Raw genomic sequence first — 18669 nt, forward strand, 5'->3', positions numbered from 1 at the left:
TCCCTGGCCCCTAAAACTTTTTTGAAGCATTAAGCAAACAGAAAGGTACACAAGCCTTAAAAAGGTACAGATCATGACTTTCAGTTATGCCTTCTTTTTTCACTTTTTCTTTCTTGTTTTGTTTTGTTTGAGACAGGGTCTTGCTATATAGTTCAGACTGATTGTGGTAAACCTTCTGTGAGTGCTGGGCATATGGGCCTGTGCCACCAACCCAGCTCACTGTGCCTATTCTTGAGCTTTACATAAATGAAATCATTCAGTATGTCTTTTGTGGCAGGTTTTTTTTCCCTCTTTGATCAACATTTTGTCTGTGAGAGTTATCTGTGTTGTATGTAGCTACAGTTGGTTCTTTTCCATTGCTGTGACTATAGCCCAATTTCTCTATCTGGGTTGTTCCTACTTGGGAGCTATTATGAATAAAACTGCGATGAACACTGTTAATGAATGTATCTGATCACTTTTTGGGTACATTTTCCAAGAAGGGAATTACTAGAATATACATATGTTCAGCTAGGTATGTCCTGCCAAACAGTGTTCCAAAGTGGTGGTACTGACTGATATGTACGTGAACAATGTATGGTATTTAGTTGTACCACTTCCTTCAGAAAGCAGAGATTTTGCCTGGTTCACTGCTGTACTTTGATTAGTGCATGGTATATAAGAGTTTCTCAATATGTATTATTGCCTGGTTTATGGGAGGAGCCATCAGTCTTTCCTGAGGTGCTGCTTTGGCTCTGGCACTAACTTGCTGGGTGACTCTGGGCAGTGACTTCTCTGGACCTTTGCCTGTGTGTAGTAGAAAAGGACCAGCACCACAGGCTTTGCCTTCTAGTGCCAACTGAGTGCTGTGGAAGGGAGACACCTGTTCATTCATTTACTGCACTTGCCATGCTTAAGAATGGCACCTATTATGTGCCAAGATGGCAAGGGCATGTGATCTGTGGTGAGCCACACCCTGTCTCTTTTAAGTCAGTGAGGGCCAAAGGTCACTGTCCATTTTGTCCCCAACTCATTATCCTGGAGCCCGCTCCTCCTCCCCCTGTCCAGCACTGACCCCAGGAGGAGGGGGTCTGGACTGAGCCTGCAGATGGAAAATGTGATTAATAATCAAGAAAACATCCAAGAGGAAGAGACCAGGAAAACAACTTGGGAAAGGCTCCTCGCCCAGGGGAGGGGGGCCATGTCCTGGGCCTTGGGACAGCTCCGGCCGTCCTCCCGCCGCCCTTTCTGGGAAGCTGCCACAGGACTGGGTAATTTTAGCCAAAAGAGAAGAATAAAAACCACTCTAATTATTTATTTAAAGAGATGGCCCCCAATGTAAAATGTGCTTCCCCTGAGGGCTTTCCCCAACTCTGATATTCCCTCCTAGGGGTCTTCCTGCATGGTCAGAATGATGGAAGGAGGGGGTCTGTGGATACTGGACTATGGGCAGAGGAGGAATTTCACATGAAATATTTTGTTTATTAACAAAGAACATAGGGGGAAATTCCCTTTCTGTTGGGTCTGGGCAGCCCAAGCAGACACCAAAAGCTCTTGTGAAAAATGGAGTCTAAACTGCAGATTGTGGGGGCTGGCAAGATAGTTCAGCAGACTAAGCGCCTGCTTAGGCAAGCACAAGGACAGGGGTTCAATCCCTGGCACCACATGCCTTGCGGGACCCACGCTCTGGGTGCTCTGAGCTGGTGATGGATACCGGGCATAGGGGCGCATGCCTGTAATCCCAGTGCTGGGAAGGCTGACACAGAAGGATCACTACCAGTCCAAGCTTTGTAGTGAGACCCTGTACTAAATACATAGGAAAAGAAACAAAGAAACAAACAAGCAAACTGCAGATTGGGGTGAAGGTTACATTGGAGGAGGGTGACAAGAAACCTTCTCTCCCTTCCTCTCAGATTCCTGACTTTCAGGGGTCTCCTGAGCCTTAATCCTTCCTCCTTCCAGGGATTTGATTCCCCATGCCTCAGGTTCTCCTCAGAATTTCTTCTTAGCAAAACAGGAGGAACTGGAGTTAGAACTTCCCACTGAGGAGGAAGAAAGGCTATTAAAAAGAGGACAGTAAATCTGAGGCCTATCTGAATAATTTAGAATTCTGATAGCATATGCTGGAATTGGTAGGCAGGTGGGCAGACATCTGAGGGGGGCCTGCTCCTCCATCAGAGCCAACTTAAAAGGCCCCTTTGAAATGGGAAGAGACCACTCCAGGGAACTGAGAGCACTTTCAGCTTAAATACTGTACCTAGCTTTCACTCTTATGGCTTCAGCTTTCCCCCATTCTCTACTTTTAGGGATTCTTTGCCCTTTCTGGTGCCAGAAGTTGGGAGGATCACGTAGAGGTAGTAGTTTCCATGCATCAACGATATTTCAAGGAGGAGTCTGCAGAATGGGGGCATTGTAAATGGACCCCAGGTGCTGCCCCAGGATGGTGCTAGAAGTTGTCTCAGGATGGAGGGGTAAGTCATCCCTGGGGAGCTGGGGGCTGGAGGGGGGGGGCTCTCGGCCCCCCTCCCTGGCTCGGCCCGGGGCTGGGTCGGGATCGGGTTTCTCGGCGCCTGGAGCCTCCGCAAGGCCGAGCTGTTCCCGGGCCCCGGCCAAGCCGCCCCGGGCGCTGGCACTGTGCAAGGAAGCAAGGGGGGTACGGGGGAGTGAGGAGGGGCTGTGAGGGCGTTTACGTAACTGCCTCCCTGAGCCCGCCCCGACCCGCCAAACCCCAGTGTGATTGAGATCGTGTGTGCCTGTGTGACACACAGAGAACATGGTTGTGTGTGTGTGTGTGTGTGTGTGTGTGTAAGTGCGCGTGCACGTGTGTGAGCGCATGGTGTGTGTGATTCTGGGACTCAGTCTCACCCTTTAACTTCCAGCTCAAACTGGGACAGCTCCTGTGTGCCATAGCGAGGTTGAATATACACACCTTACACTTAGAGGCTGGGTGTGTCACTTTATGTGGCCCTGTGTTTGGCATTTCTAAGGTAGAGAACCTGAATGTTTGAGTGTGAGTAGCCGGGGATATGCTCCGTGGCGGAACTTTCTGATGGTATAGCACGTTAGAAATGGGTACCATTTCCTGGAAAAGAGGGGCTGATCGTAAAGTTGACATAAAGTGACGCTCTCCATTGGAGACAGATCAGTAGAAAGGCTCTGTGTTCCCCAAGGGCTTCAGATGGTACAGCTGACTCCTGGGGATGGTGTACAGTTTAAGTTTAGGTCACCTGCTAGGGTGAAGGGTGAAGTCAGAAGTCCCAGCCACAGAGCTTCTTTACTCTGGGAACCTGAAGTCAGAGAAAACATTTCCAGTTTCTGTAGTCCTCTTGGAAGCTTACAGAATCTGGGGTCCCCACTATTTGCAGGGTATAAGGACTCTAGCCTGAGGATGTCGCTTCTCACCAGATCTTCCTGAGAAAAGCAGATGGTGAAGACGGGGAAAGCACTGAATGTACTGTACTGAGATGAGGTTGGAGAGAGTGTGATGGCTAAGTGGGTTTGTCTTAAGGATAGGGGTGCCATGATAGAAGAAGGGAGCTGGTGGAGGGCGCTGTGAGAAGGCCAGGGATAAGAGGGCCAAAGAAAGCTGGAGTGCTGATGTGGCCAGATCCTACAGGATTCTGAAGTCCTGCATAAGAAGCCTAGCTTTGCCCCCAAGGCAGTGGGGAGACCAGAGAAAGCTCAACATCGACGCTTAGGAAATTCAGAGGCTGGAAAGCAAGCAGGACTTTGGAGGTGGCGGGAGTAGGCAGTTTCCTCCCAGGTGGGGTAGGAGGAAAAATGGTTTCTGAGCCAGGTGAGCGCCTCTTGGAGAGGGAGCCGCATTCTGGTTTTTTGGTAAGTTATCCAGGCCTCAGCGAAGAGCCGGAGCCGCTGCGCGAGGGGACTGCACATCCCACACTATCCACCAGATGGCGCTGTGGCCCCGGGGAAATGCGTAAGGCCGCTGGGTCCCGCGCCAAGAGCAGCAGCTTGACCGATACACGCTGGGACAGAGACTGACGTGTGCCACTCCTCATCTCCCATCCCGCCCCACGCCGACACGTAGGTTCACAGATTCTACAAGCCCGATGGAGACCCTGCCCCGTACCCAGGGTCTTTGGCACTAAAGAGAGCAGTCACTGCCTCCCTGGTGGCTAAGGGGACCTAGGTCGGGGCAGAATTCCCAAAGGCTTTTAGCCTGCAGAAACAGGCAGCATGATCTAGAAGTCAGTCGGTCCACTAATGAGCCGCAGACTTGACCCTGATCACACTCTTAGCCACCCACAATGAGCCTCTAGGCTTAGTTCCTTCAGAGCAACTAATCTGGCCCAAGCCTACCTTTAGCACAGGGGATGGGGACAATTCTTGTATCCCCCCCACCAGGTGTCATTGCATTGGGGGGTTGCTCCTTATTGGCGCTCACCATTTTATTCCTGTCCTGGCCTCTGGGCCTAGAGAGGCAGGATAGAGGACGTGTACAATGGATGGGCACAGCTGGACCTCAGCTGAGCTATTTTGCTGTGTGCTCTTTAGCCAGAGCCAGCTCTCTCTGAGCTACCTGGGTACCAACTGTTGCTCTGAGTGAATTTGGTGGCTGAGGAAGTTAAAGCGAAAAGCTCTAGCAATGGTGGGAAGGTTTTTCCTCTCAAGTCCCTGATACATTAGGTAGGAAAGGGCCTCTAGGCTGTCGGCTGGTGATGGGTGTGAGGAAATAGCAAGATATTTCCCTCTCCTCCCCTCAGCCTTTGGAGCAGATCCCCAGAGGGCCAGGCCCAGATATTTTGGGTCAAAGGCCAGGTGAAAAATTCAAGGGGTGGCAGAGGGCTGAAGCGCTGCTTCTCTGCCTCTGGCATCCCACTTTCCACTTCCCTTTCGGGTGGCCTCAGGAGTTGACTGGGTTGTCTAACCTTACTCTCCTATGTTGCAGGCTGACCCGAGGTCCGGGGACTAGTGAAGTGGCCCCTCAGAGGCCCAGGCTGTGAGGGGTGAATGAATCTCTGGCGCCAAACTCCAGCGGACCGTGCCCCTGCTCTCAAACTGCCCCGCCAGAGGTTAAGGGTGAAGCCTCCGTCCTCCTTTATTCACGCGGCTTCTCCCCGGCCGAGTGTCCCCAGGGACAGAGGAAGTAGAGGGTAGTAGTGGTAGTGTCACTGGGACCTGCGGCAGGGGAAGAGGGGCTGGGCTCCCATCCTAGTCCACCCTGGGTCGCGAAGCTTACCGCTCGCTTTCTTCCTGCGCAGGGTTCCTCTGCATGTGACTAGAAAGGGGATCGTTGCTGGGGGCAGTAGGAACTGAGGAGGAGCGAGCTGGCTGGCTGCTTCTATCCAAAGTGGGGGCTGGGGGCTCTGCCTAGCGCTGCTCTCACGGTGATGCTGGAAGGAGGACCCCAGAGTTAGCCCGGGGTGCGCCAGTAGTGTGTCGGCGCGCGACACTCAGGGCCTGAAAGTGGGGGAGTGTGCGCAGGAGAGACTTGGCCAAGGCTGGGCGAGAGAGAGCGTGACTGAGCGATCCCGGGGGGAGGGTGCGTGCCCAGTCGCCCTGGGAAAGCAGGCGGAGTGGGTGTGCGTGTCTCCATGCGCACACATTTGTGAGCCCTGCGGCCCCGGCTGTGCGTTAAGCACGAGGGCCACAGCCGTTTGGAGGGCGCGCCCGAGAAAGGGCGAACGTGAGAGGGCCACGCGTGCCAGTGCGGGCGAGTGTGCCAGCGGTGGGGAGGAGGGCGCGTGCCTGCGCGGGGCCAGTGAGAGTGGGGGCTCGCAGGCCTGCGCCGGGACCGCGCGTGCCAGCGCGGGAGTGTGCCAAGGCGGGGACGCGCAGGGGCCGTGACGGGGAGGGGGTCGTGACGCGCGGCCGCGGAGGCGCGGGGAGACAAGGCGAGAGGGGGAGGGGAGCGAGGGCGCGCGCGGCCGAGCGGGCGCCCGCGGTCACATGGGCGAGGGAAGGAGGGAGGGAGCGCGCGAGGGAGGGAGGAGGATGGGGGGGTTAAAGCCGCCGAGCGCAGAGGAGCCGGTGCAGAGCGGGCGGCGGCGGCAGCAGCGGCGGCGGCGGCTCCAGCCGGCGCGGCGCTGGGTTAGGCGTTGGGATCCGGCAGCAGTGCTAGCTCGGCGCTCATAGCCTCGCTGCCTGCCCGGGGGCGGTCGAAGGGCGCGGCGCCCCGAGGGCGCGGTGAGTACCCGGTGACTGCGCGAAGCCGAACCCTCCAGCCCTCGGGCAGACCGACCAGACCTGCGGACGCGCGGCCCTCGTGCGCGCTGAAAGAATGCGGGGAACACGCGTGGATCCGCAGCAGGGGGAGGCAGGAAAGTTCATGAGAAACTTTGCCCACAAACTCGGGGGCAGGGGCGCAGAAGCAGCCCCCAGGTTCGGGCGAGCCAGGGGCTGGGCGTGGTAGGGGTAGGGCTGGACAATCGACTGGAGGGAGGTGCCAGGAGTGGTTTGTCCTAGGGTCCCTGTTCTTGCTATCCTTCAGCCCCACGCGCCAGGTCTGGGAAAATTCCAGGACTTGGGGGGTTGCCTTGGTCCCCGCGCACCCAAAGGTAGCTTCTTTCTCGGGCAAGAATCTGGACTTCAAAGCGCCCAGGGGTGTGAACGGACGGCTGTGCGTCTGCCAGAGGTTATGTGTCCATGTGAATCCGCCTGTGTGTGTGTGTGTGTGTGTGTGTGTGTGTGTGTGTGTGTGTGTGTCGGTGTGAGTCTGCCTGTGGTTTTTTCGTGAGTCTGCCTGGATTTATTTCTGTGCAGTCAGTGGGTCTCCAGTGGGTCTCTGTAAGTCCCCTGGTTTCTATGAGTCTGCCTGTGGTATATCCCAAGTGTCTCTTTGTGAGTCTGCCCATGTGTGCCTCCTCTGGTGTGGCTCTGTGTAAGCCAGCCTGGGTGTCCCTGTGTTGCTTGGAGTAGTGTGCCTCCCCGTGCGCGGGGGGCTGGGCCGCGGGGAGGTCACCAGACGGACAGCTCTCCTCAGCTCTGCTTCTCTCCTCTCCTCTCTAGAGCTTCTCCTTCATCGCCTAGCTCAATCTCTCGCTCGCTTGCTCCCTGGGCCCCCTCCCTCCCTCCAGTAGCTTGGGGCGGGCAGGACTATTTCACGCCTTGTTGAAAATTCAGGATTTTCTTTCTCTTTCCATCTAGTCCTTCTTTGAGAATCGTCTGTGTGTGTCTGTGAGGCTGACAGCTTGTCTGCAACACTGAATGTGTGTGTGCATGCCGTTATAGGTGTGGTAACACTAGTTGTTTTGCCTTTGTTTTGTGATATATTTGTGTCTGTGTCACAGGAGTGTTTGTGTGACCTTAATCACTGTGGTGGTGAGAGTCTGAAATGCTAGGTGTGTTTGTGCATCTGTAATCGCTGTGTGAACTCTGGATATATTTTCGTGTGTCTGACCCTGGGTGTGATGGTGTGCTATTGCATGTGAGGGGATGGTGCTTGAATAACTGGATATTCTTAGGGAAGTAGGGCTAGCTGGTGTTTGGGGGGTAAGAGAGTACTGTGTGTCTCAAAGTATGATGGTCTCCATTCTCACAGCCCACACAAATCCTCAGATGGTTCTTAGTTCTTTGGTCAGGATTGGTAAAATGGAGCAAAAGGTTCATACTGTCAGTTCTCATTCTCCAGTTGGACCTTGAACCTCCTGCAAGACTAGGAGTTTGAAGATCACACTCAGGACTTCGTGAGGCTCTGGGATTCATACTGTGATTCACACTGGGACACTTAAAACTCATTTTCAGGTCTCAGGATTTGCACCCCAGCTCACATTAAGAATTTCACCAGGACAGTAGGAATCACAATCAGAATAATAAATTATTCTAGGACTCATCCGGGAATACACTTCAGTCTGGGGGTTACACTCACACCGATACTCTCTGCTAGCACCTGGACGCCGAGTGTGTGGATGACAATGGGCTCATGCTTAGACGGTTCTAACTCTTAGCATGTAGGTTTTGCACTGACACCTGGAACTCAGACTTGGAAGCTGATTCAGGACTCTAGGGCTCACAATTGGACTCATACTTAGACTAAGGACTTTCTTCAGATTCACATTTTCATTGAGACTCAGATTCACACTAAGATGAAGAGTTCACACACGCTCACAAGGACATTGAAGTTTCTAGTTAGTCTTACTTCTATCTTGGGAGTTCACATTCAGACTTACAATTCTACACATTCAGATTCAATAGGGACTGTGGCACTTGCTTATTCAGATTGCTGCTAGGATCCTTGGGTTCACACAGATTGAAGTGGAGAGGCTAATCAGGGGCCAGGAAGATGGCTCAGTAGAATAGGTGTTTGCCTGGCAAGCTCAAGGACCTGAGTTCAATCCCCAGTTCTGAAAAAAAATTAAAAAAGAGTCTAAGCAGATTCACATGAGTAACCTGGAGCTCACATTTAGACTCACACCAAGATCTGGGTGACTTCCTCACACTCAGACTCACATTAAGGGTCTAGTGCTCACACTTAAGATTCTTACTTCCATTTTGAGATCATTTAGATTTACACTAGATCCTGATGTTCACAATCATACTTACATAGGTGCTGTGGGGCTTATAACACTTTAAAAAGAACCTAATATTCACAAATGGACTTACATGGGACCTTTAGCTCATATTCAAAATGCCATCAAGGGGGCTGGTGAGATGGCTCAGTGGTCTAAAGCACCTACTTAGAATAAGCTTAGCAAATCACAGGGACCACGGTTCAATCCCCCAGCACCACATGCCAGCCAGCCCCGCCCCCTGGTGGGCTGAGTTGGCCCCCCCACACACACACACACTTACAAATAAATAAATAAATTTAAAAAAAAATGCCATCAAGAATAGTGATTCACACTCAAACACTAACACTAGAACTCTAATGTTTATACTGACTTGTTTGGGACTCCCAGGACTCAAACTTATACTGCATTGCTGAGCTTACTTACATTCTGATTTACCAGGGACTTATAAATGATGATTCCTGGGATATAAATTCATACTCAAACCCATACTTCCATCTTGAATTCCCACTCAGACTGACATTAGATTCTGACACTTACGTTAAACTCACAATTCTGGGGCTTGCTGGGGAGATGGCTCAGTAGAATAAGCGATTGCCTGGCAAGCACAAGGGCCTGAGTTCAATCCCCAGTTCTGAAAAAAAAAAAAAAAAAAAAGACAACACTTCTGGGGCTCACATTCAGACCCAACTTAAAATCATGGAGTTCACTAACCTAGTGGAATTTAGGACTTAGTCATGGGTACCTATACTTTTCTTTGATTTGTAGTATGTATCAGGGCAATCAAAGTTTGGAACAGATACGACTATAAAGACCTGATCTCTCCAAAAGATGAGGAAGAGACAGGATACATATTACATTTCTCACTTGGACTGTGGGCTGGAGGAGGAGGGTTGGGAAAGACAAGGTTAAGTCTCCCTGCCTTATATTGCACAAGGAGATGGCTCTTGGCAGGAAGGTCTGAGTGACTTGATGGTATGGAGGTTTTGCGAACCCTTAGGTCCTTTATGTGCCATACATATCCCCCTTAGTTTGGACATCCTTTCTATGGTAGAAGGGGCCAGGTGTGGGGAAATACAATGTTCTCCCAAGACAACCTCCCAATTCACCCAATCATTCTTAGGGTGAGAAGGGCAAGACCGACCTGATGAGTAGACTTTTGGTTCCAGGGACTGTTCTAGGGTGCTGAATTTATAATTCTGAGAAATGGTAGCCCCAAATCTGGTGAGAGCTGGAGGAGAAAACTAGGCTGTGCTGGACCTTCCCTCCACTATCTGGGCTGGAGCAGGGTAGGGACTGTGTTATGTTGTATCTTACAGTGTTTCCTGGAATGTCTCTTGAACCCTGTCCTTGCTCCAAGGCTTTAGGGTTTGCTCAGGAATCCCCACTCTACTCTGCAGGAGAGCAGGAGCCCTGGGGTGCCTAGGCTGCAGCCAGCCCTGGCATTCCACCTGCCTTGGAGACATGGCCCAGGACTTTACATGCCCCTTGCTATGGAAACCAGTCCTTGGGGCTACCCAAGGCAACTATTCCTCCTTGTGAGCTCACTGAGTTGGGACCTGGCCGGCATTCACTTCCCCCAAGGCTGAGATGGCTGGACTTTAACTATTCCCTGGCCCTGAAGGGGACACATGCTCTCCAGCCTCCTATGGGGGTGGGGGGCTTGGAGGCAAGGCGCCCTGCTCTCTGCCCCCCCATGGTGAGTTGAAGTGTAAATGAATAGGAAACATATGGAGTGGATTTTCTTTGAAATGCAGATGGGATGGGGGGGGGACCATGTGTGCCTGGTTTGGGGGAGTCCCTGAGAGTAAGGAGGCTGAGGAAAGCTGACCTCTTCTCCAGACCCACCATGGGGAGGGGGTGTGGGGGAGAACTCAGCTGTGTAAACTCTTGTGGCCCTGGGTGACCACACCCACATGGACTTGGCTTCCTGTGGGGAGGGGCCAGAGAGGCAAGTGGTCCCTGTGGGTGGACAGTCTGTGGTCATCATCTCTCTTTACCTCTGCAGAGGGCAAAGAGTCCCTAAAGCACAGAGCTTTGCTGGGTCATGGGTTACTAGAGCCAGGAACTTTGAAGGCAGTGGGGGTCGAAGGAGGAGCTAGAGCAGATGTGGGAGAAGAATCAACTCTGCCTTAAGGAACCAGCTCCTAGAGCTGGGGCTAGCACTACAGTAAGGAGAACTGAAATTAGACTATGGTGGGGACTTATGGCCAGCATGAAGGTCCCAGTTGAGGTTAGGAGTAGCCTGAAGAGTCATCAGTCCTTCGGGAGGACAGATTTTGGTAGACCCAGGGCAGTCAGTGTGCCTCACCATACCCTGTCATTTCACCATGTAGCACTAAGCAAGGATCATAGTAATTGCCTTTGATCTTGACTGGGACCCACCTACAGGGTCTGCTTTGCTCACCATTGTACCCTGTTCCTGGAACAGACCTGGTACATGACAGGAATTCACAAGGCATCATTTTCCCCTCCTATCAGACACAGTGTTCCTTGGGAGCAGGACTGGATCCTCTTCACTCCTTGCACAGTTCTTGACAGGGAAATAGGTGCTCAATAAATGTTGAAGATGAACAGAGAGAGAAGGGACCTTTTGGCATTTATGTGTTGAGACCCACAGTCCCTGTTGAACACTGTCTTTGGCTTAAAGAAACCCTGAGTGGTTTTTAGGCTAGACTACAGAAAGAACTTCCCTTCATTAAGAGGAGTATAGAGGATGAATGTGTTAATCCTTGGAAGGTCAGAATGAGGGAAACAGAGCTAGGGCAATAACCCTGATTCTGTGGCAGAGGTTGACCTCATGCTGCCCTCTCTCCAGCATCAGGATCTGTCACAACACGGGAAAGCCTTTTATTCCCCTGCGGCTATGAGCCTGTTCGCTATTCTCTAGGTTTAGGTCTAGCATTCTTGGATTCTAGCTGAGGGAATGGACTCCATCTCTCGTCCACTAAGGTTGGGCTCAGAGGCTATGTAGCTGTTGTGGGAAGCATGGACTGTGGATATTGGTTATTAATGCTTGTCTGAGAATGCAAGGTTTAGATCTTAAAATTACTACATCCTGTCAAAGGTTAAGAGTTGCTGGTGTGGGCCAGTGTAGCAGTGACTATAATTTGGTCAAACAGAGTGACAGAGGAGGAGATTCACACCCAGAGTCAGGAGAGCCTGTAGGGTATGTAAGGGTGGGAAAACTGAGGTAAGTATGAGTAGAAAATGCACAGGAGACAGAGCCTTTGTTATAGATGGAGCAAAGATTTATAAAATTAGTGGTTCTGTTTAGTCAAATTATGGTAACATTCAGCATAATTGGTTATCCTTCACTGCAAAAAATTTCCTTCTTAGAGAGTCTGGAGATACATCTGATAGCAGACATAAAAATCAAGTAGTCAGTAGGAACCCTTTCAAGTCCAGCTTCAGGATGTTCCAAATAAATATTTGGCAGAGAGAACAAACTCTTCCCAAGTGCCCTTTTCTCAGCCACTGCCCCATCCCCACCTCATCTAAGTCTTTCCTTGCAGCCAGAATCCCCGTGTGGCTTTTCAGTCCCTTTTATAGACCTTCACCTCACTTCTGGTTTCTATACCTTTGCATAGTCCCTCCTCAGGAGAAGGGACTACATGATGGTCACAAAAAGGCAAGAGGAACCCAGTGTCAGGGGGCAGATGCCATGTGACCTTGGCCCATGAATTGACCTTTCTGGGCCCCTCTGTGAAATTACAGGATTGGGGGGCTGGGCCCTGGCCCAGGCCGGGAGAAAAGGCGGTTTTGGCACCCATCCAGCCCCCTGACGTCAATGACTCTCCAAATAATGGAATCAATATTGGGGAGGGGGGGCAAGCGTGAACCAGGCCCCAGCGATTAGAAACAGATCAGCACAAACCCGCAGCTGATTCTGATAGAGCTGCCTTGACGCTCTAGGGTGGGAGGCCTGGAAGGAGGTAGACCTAGGAGGGGGGCTCAGGAATGGGGAGGTACCCTGTGTCCAAATCAGGAGGGTACATAAGTGGGTGGAGCTGGCTGTTGGGGGTTGGAATGATGGGGTGGGAGCCCCTATCTTAGTCCCTTCCTTCCTTGAACGTGTGGAGTTCTAAAGCTAGGTGGTTTGTAGATGGATACTTCTTTCAGCAGTGGGCAACAGGAGTTCATTTCCCTACATCCCAGACCTGGGCCTATAGGCCATTTTAAGGGTTCCAGGTTATACACAGGTAGGTGGAAGAAGTTCTAAGTGAGATAGCTTTGCCTGGAGCCAAAGGGCATTAATCAAAGATACTACAGAGATGGGTATCCCCCCTCTGACTGGAAGTCTGGCCTCTTCTGCCAGCTTACATGCTCTAAGCCTTCTAGAAGGCAGCAGGTAAGGATGGAGTGGGCCATGGGGTCCATGGGGGGCTGGCCTGGCGGCAGCTGACAAAAAACAGGAAGAAGAGCTGGGGGAGCGGCTGTAATTATGGGGCATTTATTATTAATCAGATGAAATTGCTGGAAGCAGCTGGTGTAATGTGCGTAGCAATACAGACTCTGCACACTTCCCCCTAACACGCACAAACATACACATGCCACACACAGCCTGAGTCTTATTTGCTTTTATTATTATTTTTTCTTGTGAAGGTCAGATAAGTCTGTAGTGTCTCTGTGTCAGTGAATATCAGTGTGTATCTGCATATATTTTTATGTCTGCCTGTGGCCTCCTCTGCTTCTATTGTCTCCAACACCTTTCATTCTTTGGCTTGATGTATGTCAAGGTCTTACCATCTCATCTCCCTGCCTTTGGGCCCTTGGGTTGTTGTGTCTGTATCTTTAGTCATCAGCTAGGATGTCTGTAATACCTTGTTTTAGTTTTCTGTCTCTCTTTCCTTTGTGTCTGTGGTTCTCTGAGCAGTTTTGGATGACACAAAGCTCCTTTCTTATGAATATGTATTTAGGCATCTAATTGTATCTTTGGTTGGTATACCTAGGACCTGTAGGGGGCAGGAAGTTGGATCCTGAGGATCTCCTGAGATCCTGTAGAAGCTGAGGTGTATGTTACTGGATGAATAAGCACCAGCTCCCTCACTGGTTACCAGTTGTTGGGCTGGGCAAGCTGCTTTTGAGTCTCAGTTTCCTCATCTATCAGTTGCAAACAGGATTATCTCTGAAGGTTGATTTGACGATTTAATACAAAAGTGCAAGTTAAGGCCTTATCACAGTGTCTGGCTAACCAAGAACATGAATATTTGCTGACTGTTGGGATATAGCTCAGTGAGTGGGTACTTCCAGTATGTGTGAGGCCTTGGGTTTGGTTCACAGCACTGCAAGAAAGAAAAGAAAAAGAGAGAGTGCAAGCAATCTAGTTGTTATTGGGAAAGGTGTAGTAGGAATGGGTGAGAGAGCTACGGAAGCAAACTGGGATAGCAGAAAGTCTTTGGAACTAGACATAGACTCAAATTTAGGCTCTATAACTGTTCCACTGTATGATGATCTTGGGCAAGTTACGTCCATCTAGGAGTCTCAGTTTTCTTAGCTATCAAATGGGAGGAATAATAGAACTTGCCTTGTAGAGAAGTTGGGGATTAAATGAGATAATGCATAAGAGGTGCCTAAATGGCACATAACAAGCTCAAAAGTCATAGTGATAACAAAGAAGAGGAAGGGGCTAGAGAGATGGTTCAGTAGAATAAGTGCTTCCCTGGCAAGCACAAGGGCCTGAGTTCATTCCCCAGTTCCACAAAAAAAAAAAAAAAAAAAAAAAAACCACAAAAAACAAGGAAGAGGATGTCGTGATGGTGAATGTTGATGCCATGCTTGTGACCCTGTGTCTCTGTGTATGTTTGCATGCATGTGTGTGATAGCGAGGTGCTTGTATCTACAAACTGCTTGTGTGGCAATTTTGGATCATGTGTGGGTGTGTATCTGGGAGTGGCGTCAAGCCACTATGTCTGGCCTTCCTTTGTCCTTGTGGCTCAGAACTAAATTCAACAAGGGGTGCTGCAGGAGTCTGTACTGTTCTAACTTTTCCTCTTCCAAACATTTATCTGCTGTGTTGGACTAAGATCTGTGGCTCTTCTGTGACCTCTGATTTGTGCCCTTTGCTGTTCTAGCATCCAGCCTTGTCACATCATCCTACCCCCTTGGTTTTGGAAGTCTAGGGAAGAATTTGGACTGGAGGAGGAGGAGATTGATGTGCTTGGAGTGCAGCTGGTGGTGAAGAGGTAAGTGCTTGGGCCCCGGTGCAGTGGAACATCCATCTCAGGACATCAGACAGGTGTACTGGGGCTGTGGGTATGCAAGAGATGAGTAAAGTACCTGAGATCATTTCATTTGATTCCCCTATTCTGCCCCTGCAGTTTGAGCTCTGCCTGGCTTGGGGCCCTTCTTGCCCTGTGACAGGCCCAGAGAAGGGAAGAGATTTACCCATGGTCACAAAAGCAAGGGTAAGACCAAGCCAGGAAACAGAGTTCTACCCTGGGGGGCTGAATCCTAGGTATGGTTCTGTTTCAGTGTCTTCAGGTTTCCTCTCTGACCCCAAAACATCACTCTGGCCTGATTAGGGGAGCAGCTGGCCTTGGAGATGGAATAGCAGGTCGGAAGGTCCAGACTCTTGGGGCCAGCTGTGGGGCTGAGTCTGACTCTGACTCTCTGCTTCTTTGAGGCCAGGCAAGGCCCCTGGATTGGCAGCCCCGGGGTGGGGGCATCCAAGGAATCAAGGCACTGGAGCGGAACGGAAGGGCCTATTGTCCAAAACCCGCCAGAGGCCCACAAAGGCCGGCTGGGCTTTTCATCTCAGCTCCCAAACAGACTGGCCATTTTCCTGGCCTAGGGCAGGGGTGGGTGTAGGGGAGGTAGGGGGTTGTATGCTAACTCTTCAAAACTAGGGGTGGTGCACTGAGAATGGAGTAGGGTACCCCATGCTAACATGTGGCTTTAAAAGGAATATAGATTGGAACCAGGGCCCAGGAGAGCAAGGAGGAAGGGATAGCTATAGAATTATAAGCAGTTAAGTTTCTCACCACACTGTTCTCAAAGACCTAAGGACATGGAGTAATATATGAGATAGAAGTTCAAAGTAGGATAGGGCTAGGCAGTGGGTTTACAGACTGACAGATGATATTTATGGTGGCACACCTGGGAAGAGACTGTCTGCTGGGAAAGTGGACTGTTGAACCTTGAGCATATATGATCCACTCCCAAACTGGGAACTTAGGAAGCTAGGATAGGGGTTGGGAAAGACAAGGCTAGTGCTTAGGGGAGAGAATAAGTTCCTTACAGCAAGAGGGATTGAGGCCAGACAGCAGGAAGGACTTCCTGCCAGTGAACAGTAGCTCAGATGCCATGACCCTGTCCCTGGGGATCTCAGAGGATCGAGAAGAGCAGGGGAGCTGGAGTCACCCCAGGGGCTCAGGCTGCAGCTTCTGTGGGGGCTGAGGAGAAGGCCTGAGAGGGAGGATTTGGCAGTTCCATGCACCCTCTCCCAGCAGCACCTCCAGAATCACTTTAAAAACAGCTTTTTAATTTAACAAAGTGGATGAAAAACTGTTTTTGGAAATAAAAGATATCTGCTGTCTCCCAGGCTAGCACTCAGCCCTTGCAGAGAGCCTTTCTTTGGGTTTCTCTGGGCTGCAGTGCCTCTGTTCCTCTCTCACTGTCGCTTTGTGTCTGTTTCTGTTTCGCAGTCCCCCACCTTCCCTTTGGCCTCCTATCACCTCTCTATGGGAGGCTCACTCTGTCTCTCATCTCAGTTCTCTGCATCTTCTGTCTCTCCTCTTCCAGTCTCTCTCTTCCGGGGCTCTCTCCCTTGATTTGTCTCTGTCTCCCAGCCTGTCTCAGTCTCTGTCTCCCTCCACCCCCCCTTCTCCCCCAACCCTAGCTCTAAATGGGTCTATTTAAAACGCCCGACGCTGCCAAGTCAGAAAAGCGTCTCCTGATAAAGCGCATTAGGCAGAGGGAGGGAAGAGGAGGGAGGAGGAGGGAGCGGTGGGGCGGGGGCGGACTGATTGATCCAAGCCTGTAACCCCATTAATCAGGCAGTGTGGATTCCCCTCCCTCCCCCAGCTTCAGCCCCTTCTGAGCTAAAAGCCCCTTAAATATTTATCACCCCTCCCCCATGGGGGTAGGGGAGGGGTATGTGGCCCTTGGTGTAAGCATCCCTAGCTGCCTGATGCCCCCAACCCCACGTGTGTATGCAGACGTGTGAGTGCTCATGTGTACATGTACATGAGAACATGTGTACATGAGCCTGAGCCCAGCTGTTGACTTGCCCCCTACCATGTGGGCAGCCTGGTTCCTTGGCTAGTTCTTGGGGACCTTAGGCACCAGGCTCTTCTTTCCCTCCTGAATGAGAGGTTGAGCAAGCAGAATGGGGAGACTAGGAGTTAGTTGGTGGTCCTTATCTCTACCCAGTAGTTGGCATTTGCACTATTATTCTGGACGGTAAGACTATGAGTAGAGATTCAATTTCCAGATTACATCAGATTTTTAGTGCAGGAAGTAACTTGGGGTGTAATGGGGGACATTTTCCCAAAGTGCACAAAAGTAACTTGGAAGACTATCCAAGTTCCTCTCTCTCCTCAGATGGCAGAAATATTACCTGCAAATGGTTGGTGGCCTTCCATACTGTAAAAAGTGTGAGATGATGACCTAGGTCTGGGGGTGGGGGGGTGCCCATCATCCCCAGGAGACTAGTAAAGTCACCCAGAGCTGGGACTGAGTTGTGCATGTCATTGCCTGGTTGTACCCGGACAGCAGATGTCAGCCCTGAGACAGGCAGTGGTCTCCTGGGGTGACTGGAGGCAACTTCATTTTGGGAAGAGTGAGGCCCTGCTACTCCTGGGTGGAGGTGGGGCCTGAGAGCCAGAGGGTCCTTTCCCCTCTCCTCCCCTCCCCCTGCATCAAGTGCCACATCTCCTCCTGACTCAGACAATTAGATTCAAAAGATGACCTCACTGCATGCCGTCCCTCACTCGCTCCCTCCGCTAGCTAGCTTGCCTGCTCGCTTGCTCGCTTGCTCGTTCGCTCTCTGCGCGCTCCTTCCTCCCCTCCTCCCGGCCGCTCGCCGGCCGCCTTGCTGCTCTCGCCTTGCAGCTAGCTGCGGCTCAGCCCGTAGCGCCCCGGCCTGGCCGGCCCCTCTCCCGCCTTCGGGGACTTTTGGGGTGGGGGGCTGCTCTTGCCTCCTGGGACAGCTCGGGCTGCCAGAGCTCAAGCACAGAGGGCCGATGCCCGTGAGCAGCCGGGTGGACCCACGGAGCACAGGAGGCACCGACCGGGCGCCTGCGCGGGGACCCAGGTCAGTGACCACACAGCCCTGCGGCCGGAGAACTTGTCACCCCGCGGTGCCGCCTCTGAGACGCCCCCGCCCGCGCCAGCCAGCCAGCCCGCCTCGGCGCTTCCCGCTCCTTTCTCGGCCCCCGCCCCCCGCGGCTGCTCGGCGCGCTCCCCCTGCCAAGCTGTCTCTCTTCTCTTCTCTTTCTCTCCCCCAGCCCCCCTGCCTCTGCAGCCGGTGGGAGGGACTGGGACTTCCTGAGGTCCCAGGGATGGGGCTGGGGCCCATTGGCTGCAGTCGGACCAGGCCTCAGAGAGGGGAGGGGGCTCTGGCTGTGTCCATTGGCCTGGGGGAGGGGACCACTGCCTGGGTGGGAGGGGGCTACTGAGAGAGAGGCCCAGGGTGTGGGGGTGACATCTAGACAGGGGGATGAGCTCCTGATATCTTTCTTTTCTCACATCCTGTGGGCCTCTTGCCTAGTTTCATTTGATCCCTGAAGCCTGGCTTCATTTTTCCACACCTACTAGCTAACTTTAGTCCTCACTGCCTGGTTTTATCTGACTTCCAGAACTTACCTCCTTTTGGGCCTTGTCACTTGGTTTCCTTACACCTTTCTGCCTGGTTTCTTTTGTCTCCGCTGTCTATTTTTCCCTACATCCCCATCATCTGGCTTTATGGGATTGCCCTTACCTGGTTTCCTTAGGTCCTGCTGCTTGGTGTTTGCAGCCCTGCCTGGTTTCTATGGAGCCATATCAGGCTTATTTTGGGAGGGGAGATCAGAGTCCCAGCTTCACCTAGACTATTCTCTTTACCTTAAACGGTAAGGATGCTTACAGCACTGCCAGTTGTTCCTGAGTTGGGACAGCTAGCTCAGCCTGGATTCCATTCTTGGACAGCGACTATTTCTCAGCTCCTGTGATTGGGGAGGGGGTAGAGCTTCAGGGTCTTAGGGCACTTTCTGATGCTTATTCTCAGGTTAGAGCAATGCAT

The 18669-nt window shown here is 51.7% G+C and overlaps 1 protein-coding gene across 3 annotated transcripts in view; it reads left to right on the plus strand.

The window, feature by feature from the left end:
- Positions 1-5965: 5965 nt before the first annotated feature.
- The window catches only part of Cntfr (ciliary neurotrophic factor receptor), a 38383-nt gene continuing 25679 nt past the window's right edge, over positions 5966-18669 (plus strand). For 2 of the 3 annotated variants that reach the window (XM_004631900.2, XM_023715968.1), the window contains exons 1-2: positions 5966-6126; positions 14522-14632. The gene's annotated coding sequence lies outside the window, so the exon portion shown is untranslated. Of the gene's footprint in view, positions 6127-14521; positions 14633-17492; positions 17704-18669 lie in introns of those variants that run through there. The other variant, XM_023715967.1, reaches the window with a different exon arrangement.

This window comes from Octodon degus, unplaced genomic scaffold (genome assembly GCF_000260255.1).
Source record: "Octodon degus isolate 3935 unplaced genomic scaffold, OctDeg1.0 scaffold00045, whole genome shotgun sequence".
In the NCBI taxonomy this organism is placed as follows: Eukaryota; Metazoa; Chordata; class Mammalia; order Rodentia; family Octodontidae; genus Octodon; species Octodon degus.